Below are 12,407 nucleotides of genomic sequence, written 5' to 3'. Positions count from 1 at the left end.
TTCCCTACTGTAGTAGCTAATGAACAGATAGTGATTGCTCTTAAGAGATAACTACTAACTAGGAGCATGTCTATGGTGCTGATTTGGATTAGTCAGTTAACTTAAGTTGCATGTTTTTGGATGGTGGGAGGAAACTGGAGAACACGGTGGTCTGTTTAATCCTTCATTTAATCGCTAGATGCTGTCCGCCGTGCAAGGGACAGCTATATGTAAAATTTAACACCACGTACACCATCGGCATCGCAAACGGGCTTGCACTGAGTAAACTAATATCGCTATTCATGAAAAGACAGTATTGCTATTAACATGACGTATGCATATAATAAGGTACAGTATATGTCAAAAGCATCAGTGCAATATCAGACAGCACTTGTGAGAACAGCACAGTTATACCGTTAACAGATTCATTCAAACATTGTGTGCAGGGCCGGTGAGCGCTCCGTGTATGCTTTAGTCACTCAGTCATGTTATAAAATGTATTTCTTGTGATAACGGGATTTCGTTGAGACATATTTTCCTCACGCTTGCATATATATATATATATATATATATATATATATATATATATATATATATATATATATATTTTTTTTTTTTTTTTGCTTGTTAGTTTGATTACTGTTGATTTCAAATGCAATAAATCTGTTTGTATAAAACTTGTAGTAACGGTGCTCATAATTGGTGGGTGCGACTAAATTTTGGCTGATGCGCCTAACTTTTTAAAGTTAGGAGCATCGGTGCTACCAAGAAAAAAGGTTAATTTCGAGCCCTGCTATGGCTTTGACCTCAGAGAACTAGCTCATTTGCATTAAAGGCACAGGCAACAAAAACAGCTACATTGTCCTAACTAGGCAAGGGTCAGTATAAGTTTCTGATGGTATGATAACCTTGGATAAAAATATAATGGTTTCACTGTATCACCTTTTCGGCTCTAAAATATGTTCTAAAATAGTAAAAAAAAAAAAAAAAAAACCCGCTGAACACTATACATTTCATTTTAGGAAACATTTATTATTTTGGAACTGTTAACATGTCAGGCTAAACAATTAAAATAAATCATTGCCTTTTGTTCTCTTCATTAGTTTCAACACAGATTTCTTTACAACACATTAAAAACCTTATATACCCAAAATATAGCCAAAATAAAACAAATAAAGCTTTCTCCAGAAAAAAAAAAAAAAAAATATATATATATATATATATATATATATATATATATATTTATATATATATATTATCAGACATAGTGTCAAAATTTGTTTTTTGTTAAACATCATTTAGGAAATATTTTAAAAAGAAAAAAAATCAAAGGGGACTAATAATTCTGACTTAAACTGTTTATCTTTTGGAACAGTATAATAGAGAATTGTAGCTGCTTTAAAACCTTGATGTTTTCAAACCGCTGTAAACCTTGAAACTGGTTATTGTCCAAAGTCCTAACAAATTATATTTCCCATATTCAGAAAGGTATAACAAATGATATGATTGCGTTGTGCTAAAACTTTTCAGACACATTCCTGAGACACAAAAGTACTGTATTAAATCTTGAAAAAGGTGTAAAATACAGTAGGTGCCCTTTAAATTCTACTGTAAACGTAGAAAAAACGCAGAAAAAATGTAAAGTCCGTTCAGTTCGCCATCCAAAGTCTATAAAAAATTTTGCATTTTAACCAACAGTTATATTTATATAATATTATTATCTGTGATTTACCATATATTTGAGAAATAACAATAATAGCCTCCTGATGTTAGTCTTTTTTTTACATCTACAGAATCAAAAGAAAAATCGTGATCTTTATTTTAAGCAAAAAAACAAAAAATCGCGATTCTCATTTTAGCCAGAATCGCGCATCTCTAATGGTCCTCTGGATATTCTTACATTATTAAAGTAAAAATGTAATACAACAATGTTATGTAATCAAATTTAAAAAACACTGTACAGTCTTCATTGCAATGAAAAATACAATTGATCTTTGTTAAAGCTACATATTTTCATGAAGATTGTGATATCGATACTGTAATTATATATTGGGAAGCGATAGCTGATACACACATTTAGTGATTCTGCAGCCCTAATAAATTACAAAGTTTTTTGAATACCTTTAAGCTTGAATCACTTTTAATACCACAGCCTTAACCTAATGGATTAAAGAGAATTGAACAGAAAATGTGAATTTAGATCTCTAAATCAACAGTTTAATCAAAACAGTTGGATCCGGTTTAAAATGGCATGTGATGCAGGCAAAAGAATACAGGTGTACCAGCACCAGCAGGCTGTTGTTTACACAGCAGGAGCACTTCCTTTGTGAATACGATTAATCACAGATCAACGATAGGAAGAGGGCATTGAAAAGGTGCTGATAGAGAAAGGTCCTCAACGCTGATCTGTGCTCAGTTTAGCTGCTCGCCCAAACACAGACATGCAACATGAATACACACAGCTTTGACATGCACTAGTGTTTACATGTATAGTCACATTAAGAACAGCGTTGGGTTGGTTTCAAAACCGAACTTTCAGTAATAAATTAATTAAAGGGATAATTCACTCAAAATTTACTCGTAATTTACCCACAAGCAGTTCCAAACCTTATTCGGTTAAAAACAAAAGATGATATTTTGAAAAAAGCTAAAAATCTAGCCCATTGGCTTTCATCATCATAAAAAATACAATTGAAGTCACGGGTTTCCAGCTTTCTTCACAATACATTCTTCATTATTCAACAGTAGAAAAAGAATCATGAGGACTTGAAATGAGTAAAGGGTGAGTAAATGATGTTCAGATTTTCATTTTTAGGTGAACTATTCCTGTAACTTCCTTAGCTTATACTAAAACACTTTGCACAAATGCTAAGATTTAGCAATACTGGTTGCACATCAGGCTTGGACTTTCCCTGGACTGACCACATTTAGTTTAAAGCTCCAAAGCCAAACTCCAGAAATCGGACAAATGAGAGTAAATAATATTAAGAACTAGTACAATAAATGAGTCAAAGTTTTTGTAAAATCTCATATATGTATACCACGAATGTTCTCAGGGTAAGCTGTTCTGTGAACCAGTAAACTATTTGCAGTACAATATTGGAACATTCTGTCTCTGGATATCATGTCAAAACAAACTACTCAACTAATAGCTAGCATGACTGTTTAGCATGTGATACACACTATGAAATATCTCTTATAAATAATCAGTGACATAATAAACTAAAAAAAGGCTGCACGATATTTGTAAAAATCTGACATTGCGATATATTTTGTTTTTCTGCAGTATATATTGCGATATGAATACAATTTCAACAGATGACTTTAAGATCTCTTTTTTTGGGGAAAAGTCTTGAATCTAGATTGATGGGGGTGATATTGTAAGGGTGTGAATCAAGTTTAAAAATAATAAACAAATTACTAGCAAGAATAATTACAACAGAGCAAAGAAAAAAAGTCAAAATATATAGTGATTTATGGTTGCCTGAAGAATAAAAATGGCATTTAGGTAGAGAAATTAAATAATGAAATGATACTGTTTGCTTTGCGCAGGTAAAATAATACTGTAAGTGACCTATTTGCATCTAAAAACTAGGTGAAACAACCGATTAATGACTATTTTATTTAATTTTAGAGGTCAACAAACAGTATCTCCAGCAGAAAATGACACTCCGCATCAAAAGCTAATGATTCAATTCAATTCATCTTTATTTCTATAGCAATTTTACAATGTAGACTGTGTCAAAGCAGCTTTACATAGAAGATTATAGTGAATTGAAAGAGTCAGTTCAGTTTTCAGTGTTTAAGTTCAGTTCTGTTCTACTATTTTTGCTATCTGCTGCCACTCAGAGAACACCATAAATGAAACCAGAGTGAAACTATCAATGGGTTTAAGCCAAAAAATATTCTATTGGTGTCCATATTATACCTTAATTTGGATACCGTTTTATCATCCAAGCTTATAAATGCATTCCAGTACATATACACTCACCGGCCACTTTATTAAGTACACCTTACTAATACCGGGTTGAGCCTCCTTTTGCCTTCAGAATTGCCTTAATCAACATGTTGTGCATTCAGAGCTGCTATTTTGCATACCTCAGTTCTGGTTATTTAAGTTACTGTTGCCTTTCTATCAGCTCGAACCAGTCTGGCCCTTCTCCTCTTACCTCTGGTATCAACAAGGCATTTGCTCCCACAGAACTGCCGCTCACTGGATACTTTCTCTTTTTCAGACCATTCTCTATAAACCGTAGAAATGGTTGTGCATGAAAATCCTAGTAAATCAGAAGTTTCTGAAATACTCAAACCAGCCCGTCTGGCACCAACAACCATGCCACGTTCAAAGTCACTTAAATCACCTTTTCTTCCCCATTCTGATGCTCGATTTGAACTGCAACCAATCGTCTTGACCATGTCTATGCGTAAATGCATTGAGTTGCTGCCATGGTATTGGCTGATTAGACACTTGCGTTAACAAGCAGTTGAGCAGGGGGGTATTCCAGAAAGCTGGGTTAACTTACCATCTGCTAAACCCTAAACTCTCGGTTGATTTACCCAAAACCTGCTTACCGCGAGTATGTTGGTTCCAAAACAGGTGATAAGAGTTAGTTAAATCAACCTCCTGAAGATAACCGCGGGTTAATGCGCGTGCACGGCACACACCTGAAGGCATTTTCAGTAGATCGCCGAATTCACGAGTAACCATAGAAAATCACGGTGAGAAAAAAGGCAGAGCTGGAGGTTTTAAACACAGAGATTACACATCTGCTTCAACGAAGGAAAGAAATATAGAATAAGAAATAGATAAGAAAAGAAAAAAATAAATAATAAGAAAGTTTGTTAGTTCATTAAATTACACATGCCACCCTCCATTTTATTGTAATGATAAATTAAACTACTATTTAACATCCTTTTTGAGTATGTTGTGTAACCATTCATGCATTTAATTTTCCTTCCATTAATTTCTTAAGGCCACAATTTGTGTATTGACTAATAAGGCTTATAGAAATTGTAATCTTTCTGGAGCTAGAACTCTGTCCAAAGTCATTAAACACAGAAACATTATCATAAAAGGTAATATTTAATTACTGGAGCTCTTTATTTAACACTCTAGAATATTCTTTCTGACATGCAGCTAATAGAAAGAGGCATGTCTAACTGCTGTGTCCTATTATAAAGGCTTTTCAGTGGTTGAGTTTTTGACTTAAACCACACACTCTGTCACTGTTGTAAGTGATTGTTGTCAGATAGCTTTAGGTTCTTTTTATTTTGCATGCAGACGAAGTTCCTTCTGCTTCAACTAACAAGCAGTGTAAGAATTTTCTGCACTTTTCCATATTTGAATATTACTCTTGGATCACAAAATCTTTTATCTACATATTTAAATTCTCAAGTAGCTGTATAAGGTCCATCTTCAAAGATAAAAGTCACATGAGCATCAACTAAGGTGAGAAATGTATATGAAAAATATGTTACACGTTGAAAGGTGCGTGTATAAAGCAGTGTACAAAATCATTCATTTTATTTCAGGAAATGAAGAAATGAACAGACCAAACTATTTGATTAAACATAGTTTTTTGACTAATTATATATTTTTAGCACTCTTCCATCTGTTTTGTCTGCTTGGGTCACTGAGATTTCCTCTGGGTCAGGCTGCAGGTACGTGTCATCGTATAAGGCAGAAAAGGGTATCTTTTGTCCTCCAGCAAGTAACAATGTAGTGCCCAGTAATGATTCTATTTTATAATACAAATATAATAAAAATAAACATTGTGTTAAGCAACATTTGCTTTATAGTTTTTTTTACTATATTTTTATTATACACTTGAATCATTACTTCCTGAAAATCAGCCATTTAGCCTCAACATAGTGATGAGGTGGGGTGTGTGATGAGCTGGTAAGTGGAAGCAGTAATGAGTTTAATAGTTGAAACACCAAAAGATTAAGGATAGAAAATTAAGTTGTACCTGCACACTTATACTTTGGACAAATTTTATATTATCAGTGTCCTTTAGTGACTGATGGAGCTTTAAAATCGGCTGCAATTAATGCACACAATAGCATTTAGAAACCCTAAAAAAAATATTATATTAAAAAATGTAGGTGTGTGTGTGAATGTATATATATAAGAACGACCTCCTACATCTTAAATTATAGATATATTTTCCTACAAAAGACAAAGCTGCCACTTATAATATTATACAGAAAAATGTGAGGGTGCAGAAGGAGAGAAAAAACACAAGATCTGTAAGTGAGATTCGAAATCGCTCCGTTGTGCGCTCCGTTGTTCTTTATCGACGCACTGTCCACTACACTATTTCCGTGCTCTGAATCATCTGTGTAATGATACGCAGTAATGTATGACCAAGGAACTGTACAAAAGTGTAAAAAACAGTTCAGTGCCAGGCATACTGTACAGGTGGTCATACTGCCACATTGTACAGTTGCCTAAAATGCCCTGACGTGAATACAAAGAGCTGCACTGAATGTTTTTTTTATGGTAAGCGCAGACCCGGGGTTTGTCACATTTGATTTCAAAAAGGTTTGTTAAATACATTAACATTATGAATTTGGTTATGAAAAAACTATGCACTTATAACCCTCTCACAACGAAAAAACTTGTATCTGTGTGTCCACATCCATAAATATTTCCATCAAAAGAGCATGCATGTAAACTCTCTGAAACAGACAAACTCTAAAACATAGCAACTTACTCTCTGAAGATAACCTGCTCCAGAGCAGGTTATCTTCAGAGAGTAAGTTGCTATGGCTACTTAACATACCCAGAAGTTACCTCCGATTTTGGAACCAAAGTTGAGGCTATCCACCTACTTACTCTCAAACTTACCCGGGTATGTCACATAACCTGCTTTCTGGAACAGCCCCCAGGTGTACCTAATAAATGGTCGGTGAGTGTCTCAATGCCACATATAGATAATAGAAATTAAAAGCAAAAAGGACATTTTAGCTTTATTCAAAAAATTTAACACTTAAAATCTAATTAACATTATATGTACTAAAACAGAATACATTTCATACACTCAAAAATGATTTTTGCTGCTGTTCAAACTACTTAAAATGAGATGAACAAAATTCTTGATTTTGTTTGGGAAAAACTTAAATGTTTTTACAAATTTAACTGGATTTTATTAAGTTAACTGATAAACTTAAGTCGAATTTGCGTTTGAACAACATGAAAGAATTGTGTAGAACCCAGCATTTTTCACAGTATACATATATTTTGACATAAATTGCGGACTCAATTCAATGGCTATGCTTACATGGACATCAGTAATCAAATTATGTGTCTAATCTGAATAAGACTATAATATAATTAAGGTGTTTACATGAGTTGCTTTTTGTATGATCCTTTCATGATCCCGTTTAACATGTTATAGCACATAATTCGATTAATGTCATTGTGTCACCACGTTTTCCACATTTCCTCCGGAGTTTCATATAATTTCCGGTGATTCATTCGCACGCCGTATGGGGGAAAAAAAACTCAGCATTTTGCGATTCAGGTGTCTGTGGTCTTTCGCTGACAACAGCCGTGTGTGTCCAGTATGTCTAGACTATCCTGTCGCAAAATGTGGTGAAAATCCTACAAGACGATAATAGCTTGATTAAGTGTTTACATGTCTGTACTGCACTTCAATAATGTGACTAAATCAGCATACTCCACATATCTCAATTCGATTTCAGTTCAGTTTGATTATGACCTTAATCTGATTAAATTAACCAAAAAAATAATAATAAAATAAAAAATCGGTTTACATGGTAGACTTTTAATCAGAGTATTTTCTTAATCATAAAAAAATCAGAGAATTGGTGTCCGTGTACTCTAAACATACTCATTGTTTCTCAAGCATGTTCAATATTCTTGATCCATTAATTCAATCTCTAAATTGATTTATCCAGAACTCATGACTTTATGTACAGAAAAAAAATAAATTATCTGAAATACTTTACTTTTTCTGCCAAAAAGTAATCCAATTACATTAACTAATTACACCCAACACTGCTCACGAACCCAGTTTTCCTTAGACCTTTCCCCAGAGACAACGCGAGTGCCCTCCTCAACTCTGGATACTAAAAGAAAGATGTAAGGTATTTCTCAAGAGTGTCTTTAACGTTCAGCCTTTTAATATCAGTACCTTTACCAGCGTTGTCTTCAAATCCACTAAAAAAAGCTAGCTACCAAAACCACTGAAGTGCACAACAAACTTGGAAAGTTCTACACATTTAGATAACATTTAAAGGTCATAATTAGTAAGACATATCATCCAGATAAAAAAAAGCAAAGTAATGACTCACATCGTTTCAAAACCACACGGTTCTTGAACCAAAAGAAAAAAAGAAGCAACGATTCTATTATTGGATGAGTCAACAACATGTTTGTTTCTTCCCAGATGATCTCATAATATATACCACAGCCATAATACAAACACAATTTTCAAAAACAATTTTTAAACTCAAAATTTCATTAAAACATCAACAATAAAGCACAATTCTATTATGTAAGGCACATCTCCATGTGCCTCCAAAGCTAGAGTAACACTGAACACAGCTTCTTTCCGAGCATACCCATGTGCAGCAGGCCACATGTCAGTGTGATTGTGGTTCATTAGTTCTCACTGGAGGATTTCAAACAGAAACACATGCTTTCTGTTGGCCCACTTCCTCTGTTTAACGTACAACTGCGAAACAGCACATAATCCAATGACTTATACTGTAGCAACACTGTGTATATAAGATTTGAGAAGATGTATTAGTGTTTGAGCAGGCTACTGAAGTGGAAACCGGCGTGGGCCACACCTCACACTCTGAAAAAAGGTAAGGAAGTAGACTGGTGACCACAAAGCATCCTGTCCTTCTGAAGTTCAAGGTTTTAACACAAAACACTGAATCTCATGGGAACAGCTAGCAACAATTTACACTTGAAATGTAAAATAGCCATCTTGTTGTATTGAAATTAAAGTATTTTACTTTCACACAGCCATGCTAAATCAAATTACACCTAAATTGCAGTACAGACCTCAAGGAACATTTGGAAGTAGCATATGCTTTAGTTTACTAGTAGTTTACGAGTTATAGTTGGTTTTATATACACACATTTGTTCATTTTTTAACAGTGACAACTTGTGACACCGTCCCTATATTTTTTACTACACTACTTTAAATATTCAGTCTGAAATCACATGTAAGTATGACTTCAAAACAACATTAGTACTACTTATTTACTCTGAATAAAGTTGTACTTTTGTCATTGGCTACCATTAATGACTGAGAATTAGCAAAGAATATTTTTCAGAAATTAGCCTATATTATTAAGCAGAAAGTACGATATTATATATACATATATATATATATATATATATATATATATATATATATATATATATATATATATATATATATGTATGTATATATATATTATATATACATATATATATATTATATATATATATATATATATATATATATATATATATATATATATATATATATATATATATATATTATATATACATATATATATATTATATATACATACATATATATATATATATATATATATATATATATATATATATATATATATATATATATATATATATATTATATATATATATAAAGGGAAGAAAAAAAGCCACAAATGTTGCCCATTTTAGTAAATACATCTAATGTTGCATAATGTGATCTACCAATGTATACCTTATACAATTCTCCATCTTAATATCGACATCAATGTGTTTAAGACCAATCACATGTAGTAAAAAACGAAGTCACATGAAGTTTATTTACAAGAAACTTTAGGCTGAGAACAGCTTAGTGAAAACGTCAAGTTATTCTAGCTTCTAAACGACACAAAGACGCCGAAAACACAGATTTACTTCAGAAATATCAGCAGCCTAGACTTTGCAAAAGTTGTTACGGATTAGATAGTGACAGCCTCGACCGTCAAAAAACAAACAAACGGAGCGAAACATAACAACAGCAGTATTATGAACTAATACAATCTTTTACCTTTAAAAACAGACGGTCTGCGCTTCACAGGCTGCAACCAAGTAAATAATCTATGTGTTCATAACTAATGAAACCGCTCAATGCGGACAGACGAGACTCCAGTTCCAGTCTGACTGATCTCAGCATTAGCACACGAGTGAGAGAGAGTGTGTGTGCGTGAGCGTGCGCTTGTCACAGCTCATAGTTTGGAAAGTTTCTGTGTAACTGTAGGAATCACAAGATATATTCTGACAAATTCTGATGCTGTTGTAGTTGTTGATATTGTTATTATTATTATTATTATTATTATTATTATTATTAATAAATGCTTTATACATATTAAAAAGTTAATATGTAAATTTAATAAAACAATATATATATATTGTTTATATATACATATATAATATATTGTTTATATATATATAAACAAACATATAACAGTTTTACAAATTATACAAAAAAATTACATTTTACATTTATTTTAAGAAATGTATGCATTTCTGTACTTTATAATGCAATGAGTAGCCGTGTTGCGCCATCTAGCGCCCATTAGCGCCCATTATTGGAAAACAATAGTATGAAGCTGCAGGCCCGGAGACCCAACTGCACGCTCAGACCTGCTCGTTCAGCTGCTAGACCTGCACTTCCAGACCTTCACAGTGCCACCTGCTGTTTAAAAGATCGACTAACCTGATTTCAGCTGCCTCTAAATTGTAATTTAAACTATTTTCTACTATAAAATATTAGGCTATGAGTGAATAGATTATTATATGAAATATTAAACATACTAGATTTTTGATTTAATGCATTAATTCTGTTGTATTTTTATTAATTGTATTTGTAAATAGATACTGTTCAGTTACTTCAATATTTGTTGTTGTTTTTTACTATTAAGGATTTATCACTGTTTCGTATTGAGTTGAGGGAATGAATATTATCTTCATATACAATAAATTTCATACACATACAATTATAGTACTCTAAGTAATTTTCTCACAACAAACTTTATTTGTTGTACTTTTTCATGAGGTCCTACAAGTCAAGTTGTAAACAATGCATAGAAATATTGTGAAAAATAATAATTGGAGTAATAATTATTTTTTACGTAGAAAATAACATAAATGCTTTATATTCTTATTGGGAAGATTTTTCATTACTAGAGCAAAAAACTGGAAATATCTGCAGTCTTTGGTACATTGTATTATTGTTGGCAGAGACCCACTTTTTTAAATGTAATATCAATCTGGGAAAAAATACACTCCACAAGCAAATTATTTTTGATTTCACCTAAGAGAGCTCATATTGTAAATTCTATGCAGATTAACTGATATTTTGATTACCAAAAAACGTGTTTGTAATCATTATAGAACTTATAAATAATTGATACACTGTTATTGTCTTTCGTAGCACTTTCAGATAGATAATACAGTAATATGTACTGTTGACCTATACAGCACTAAAATACGTTACAAATAATAATTGTTCTATATATTATAGCCTACATTTTATTTTAACATTTTTACTTTAAAGTTTTTTTTTTTTTTTTTTTTTTGCCAGAAAACATTGCTACAAAATTGTTCCAGAATAGGACAATAAAACTTAAAATAATAGCAAGCTTTAAATATCATAAAATAATGCTCTTTTGACACTAATTTTAATCAAATCAAACACAAATAATTGTTTGTTAGTGTAATATTTTACACCACATTGATTTATGTCATAAAACTTGGTAATTTTCAGGAATCGCTTTAATAATCAATAACCTTACTGGCTTTTCTGATGTTGCTACTTACTAGAAAGTGCTGGTCTGAGTGTGCAGTTGGGTCTTCGTACCTGCCGCTTCACCCAACCCAACAGCAGGGGGCACTGTCTGGTCTGGAAGTGCAGTTCTGTGCTCGCAGGTCTGAGCGTGCAGTTGGGTCTCCGGGCCTGCAGCTTCCCCTTACTCAAGTTTTCGAATAGATGTAAACTATTTGCAAATTTTTAATCATTTGTTAATTTTTCATTGGCTCAGATTCCACAGCAAAATGAACCGCCGACTACTTTGGCTACTTTTGATTTTATGCAGTTTATGCCCCACCAGACGCAACTCAGTATTATGAAATTATTTGCAAAATAACAAATAATAATAAAATATTACTAAAACGTTTTATAGGCTTAATATTAATGTATTGCTCATTATTCATTTTATTACCTAGAAGCTGATGTTTGTTCATTGCAAATTCATCTGTTCTTACAATCCCAAGCACCTACTTAATATATAATGTAACATTAAATATTAAAATGTGATTAAACCTATATTTTGTGCGAATTGCCTGAGAGAAAAGAAATAACTCAATGTGTTGTTGGACAGACAAGGCAAAATTGAAATGTTGCTCAACATTTCGTCACAGTAGGGTTATAAACGTATCATCAAC

At 32.6% G+C, this 12,407-nt stretch overlaps 1 protein-coding gene across 1 annotated transcript in view; it reads right to left on the bottom strand.

Moving 5' to 3' along the window:
• si:dkeyp-19e1.3 overlaps positions 1 to 10,122 on the bottom strand; it is a 55,235-nt gene extending 45,113 nt beyond the window's left edge. The window contains exon 1 of the mRNA XM_005170709.6: positions 10,012 to 10,122. The gene's annotated coding sequence lies outside the window, so the exon portion shown is untranslated. The remainder of the gene's footprint in view (positions 1 to 10,011) is intronic.
• Between the last annotated feature and the right edge of the window lie 2,285 nt (positions 10,123 to 12,407).

The sequence above is a fragment of the Danio rerio genome, chromosome 25 (genome assembly GCF_049306965.1).
Source record: "Danio rerio strain Tuebingen ecotype United States chromosome 25, GRCz12tu, whole genome shotgun sequence".
Lineage (NCBI taxonomy): Eukaryota > Metazoa > Chordata > Actinopteri > Cypriniformes > Danionidae > Danio > Danio rerio.
Note: the sequence above shows the minus strand (reverse complement) of the source record. Positions and strands in the feature narration are given on the sequence as shown.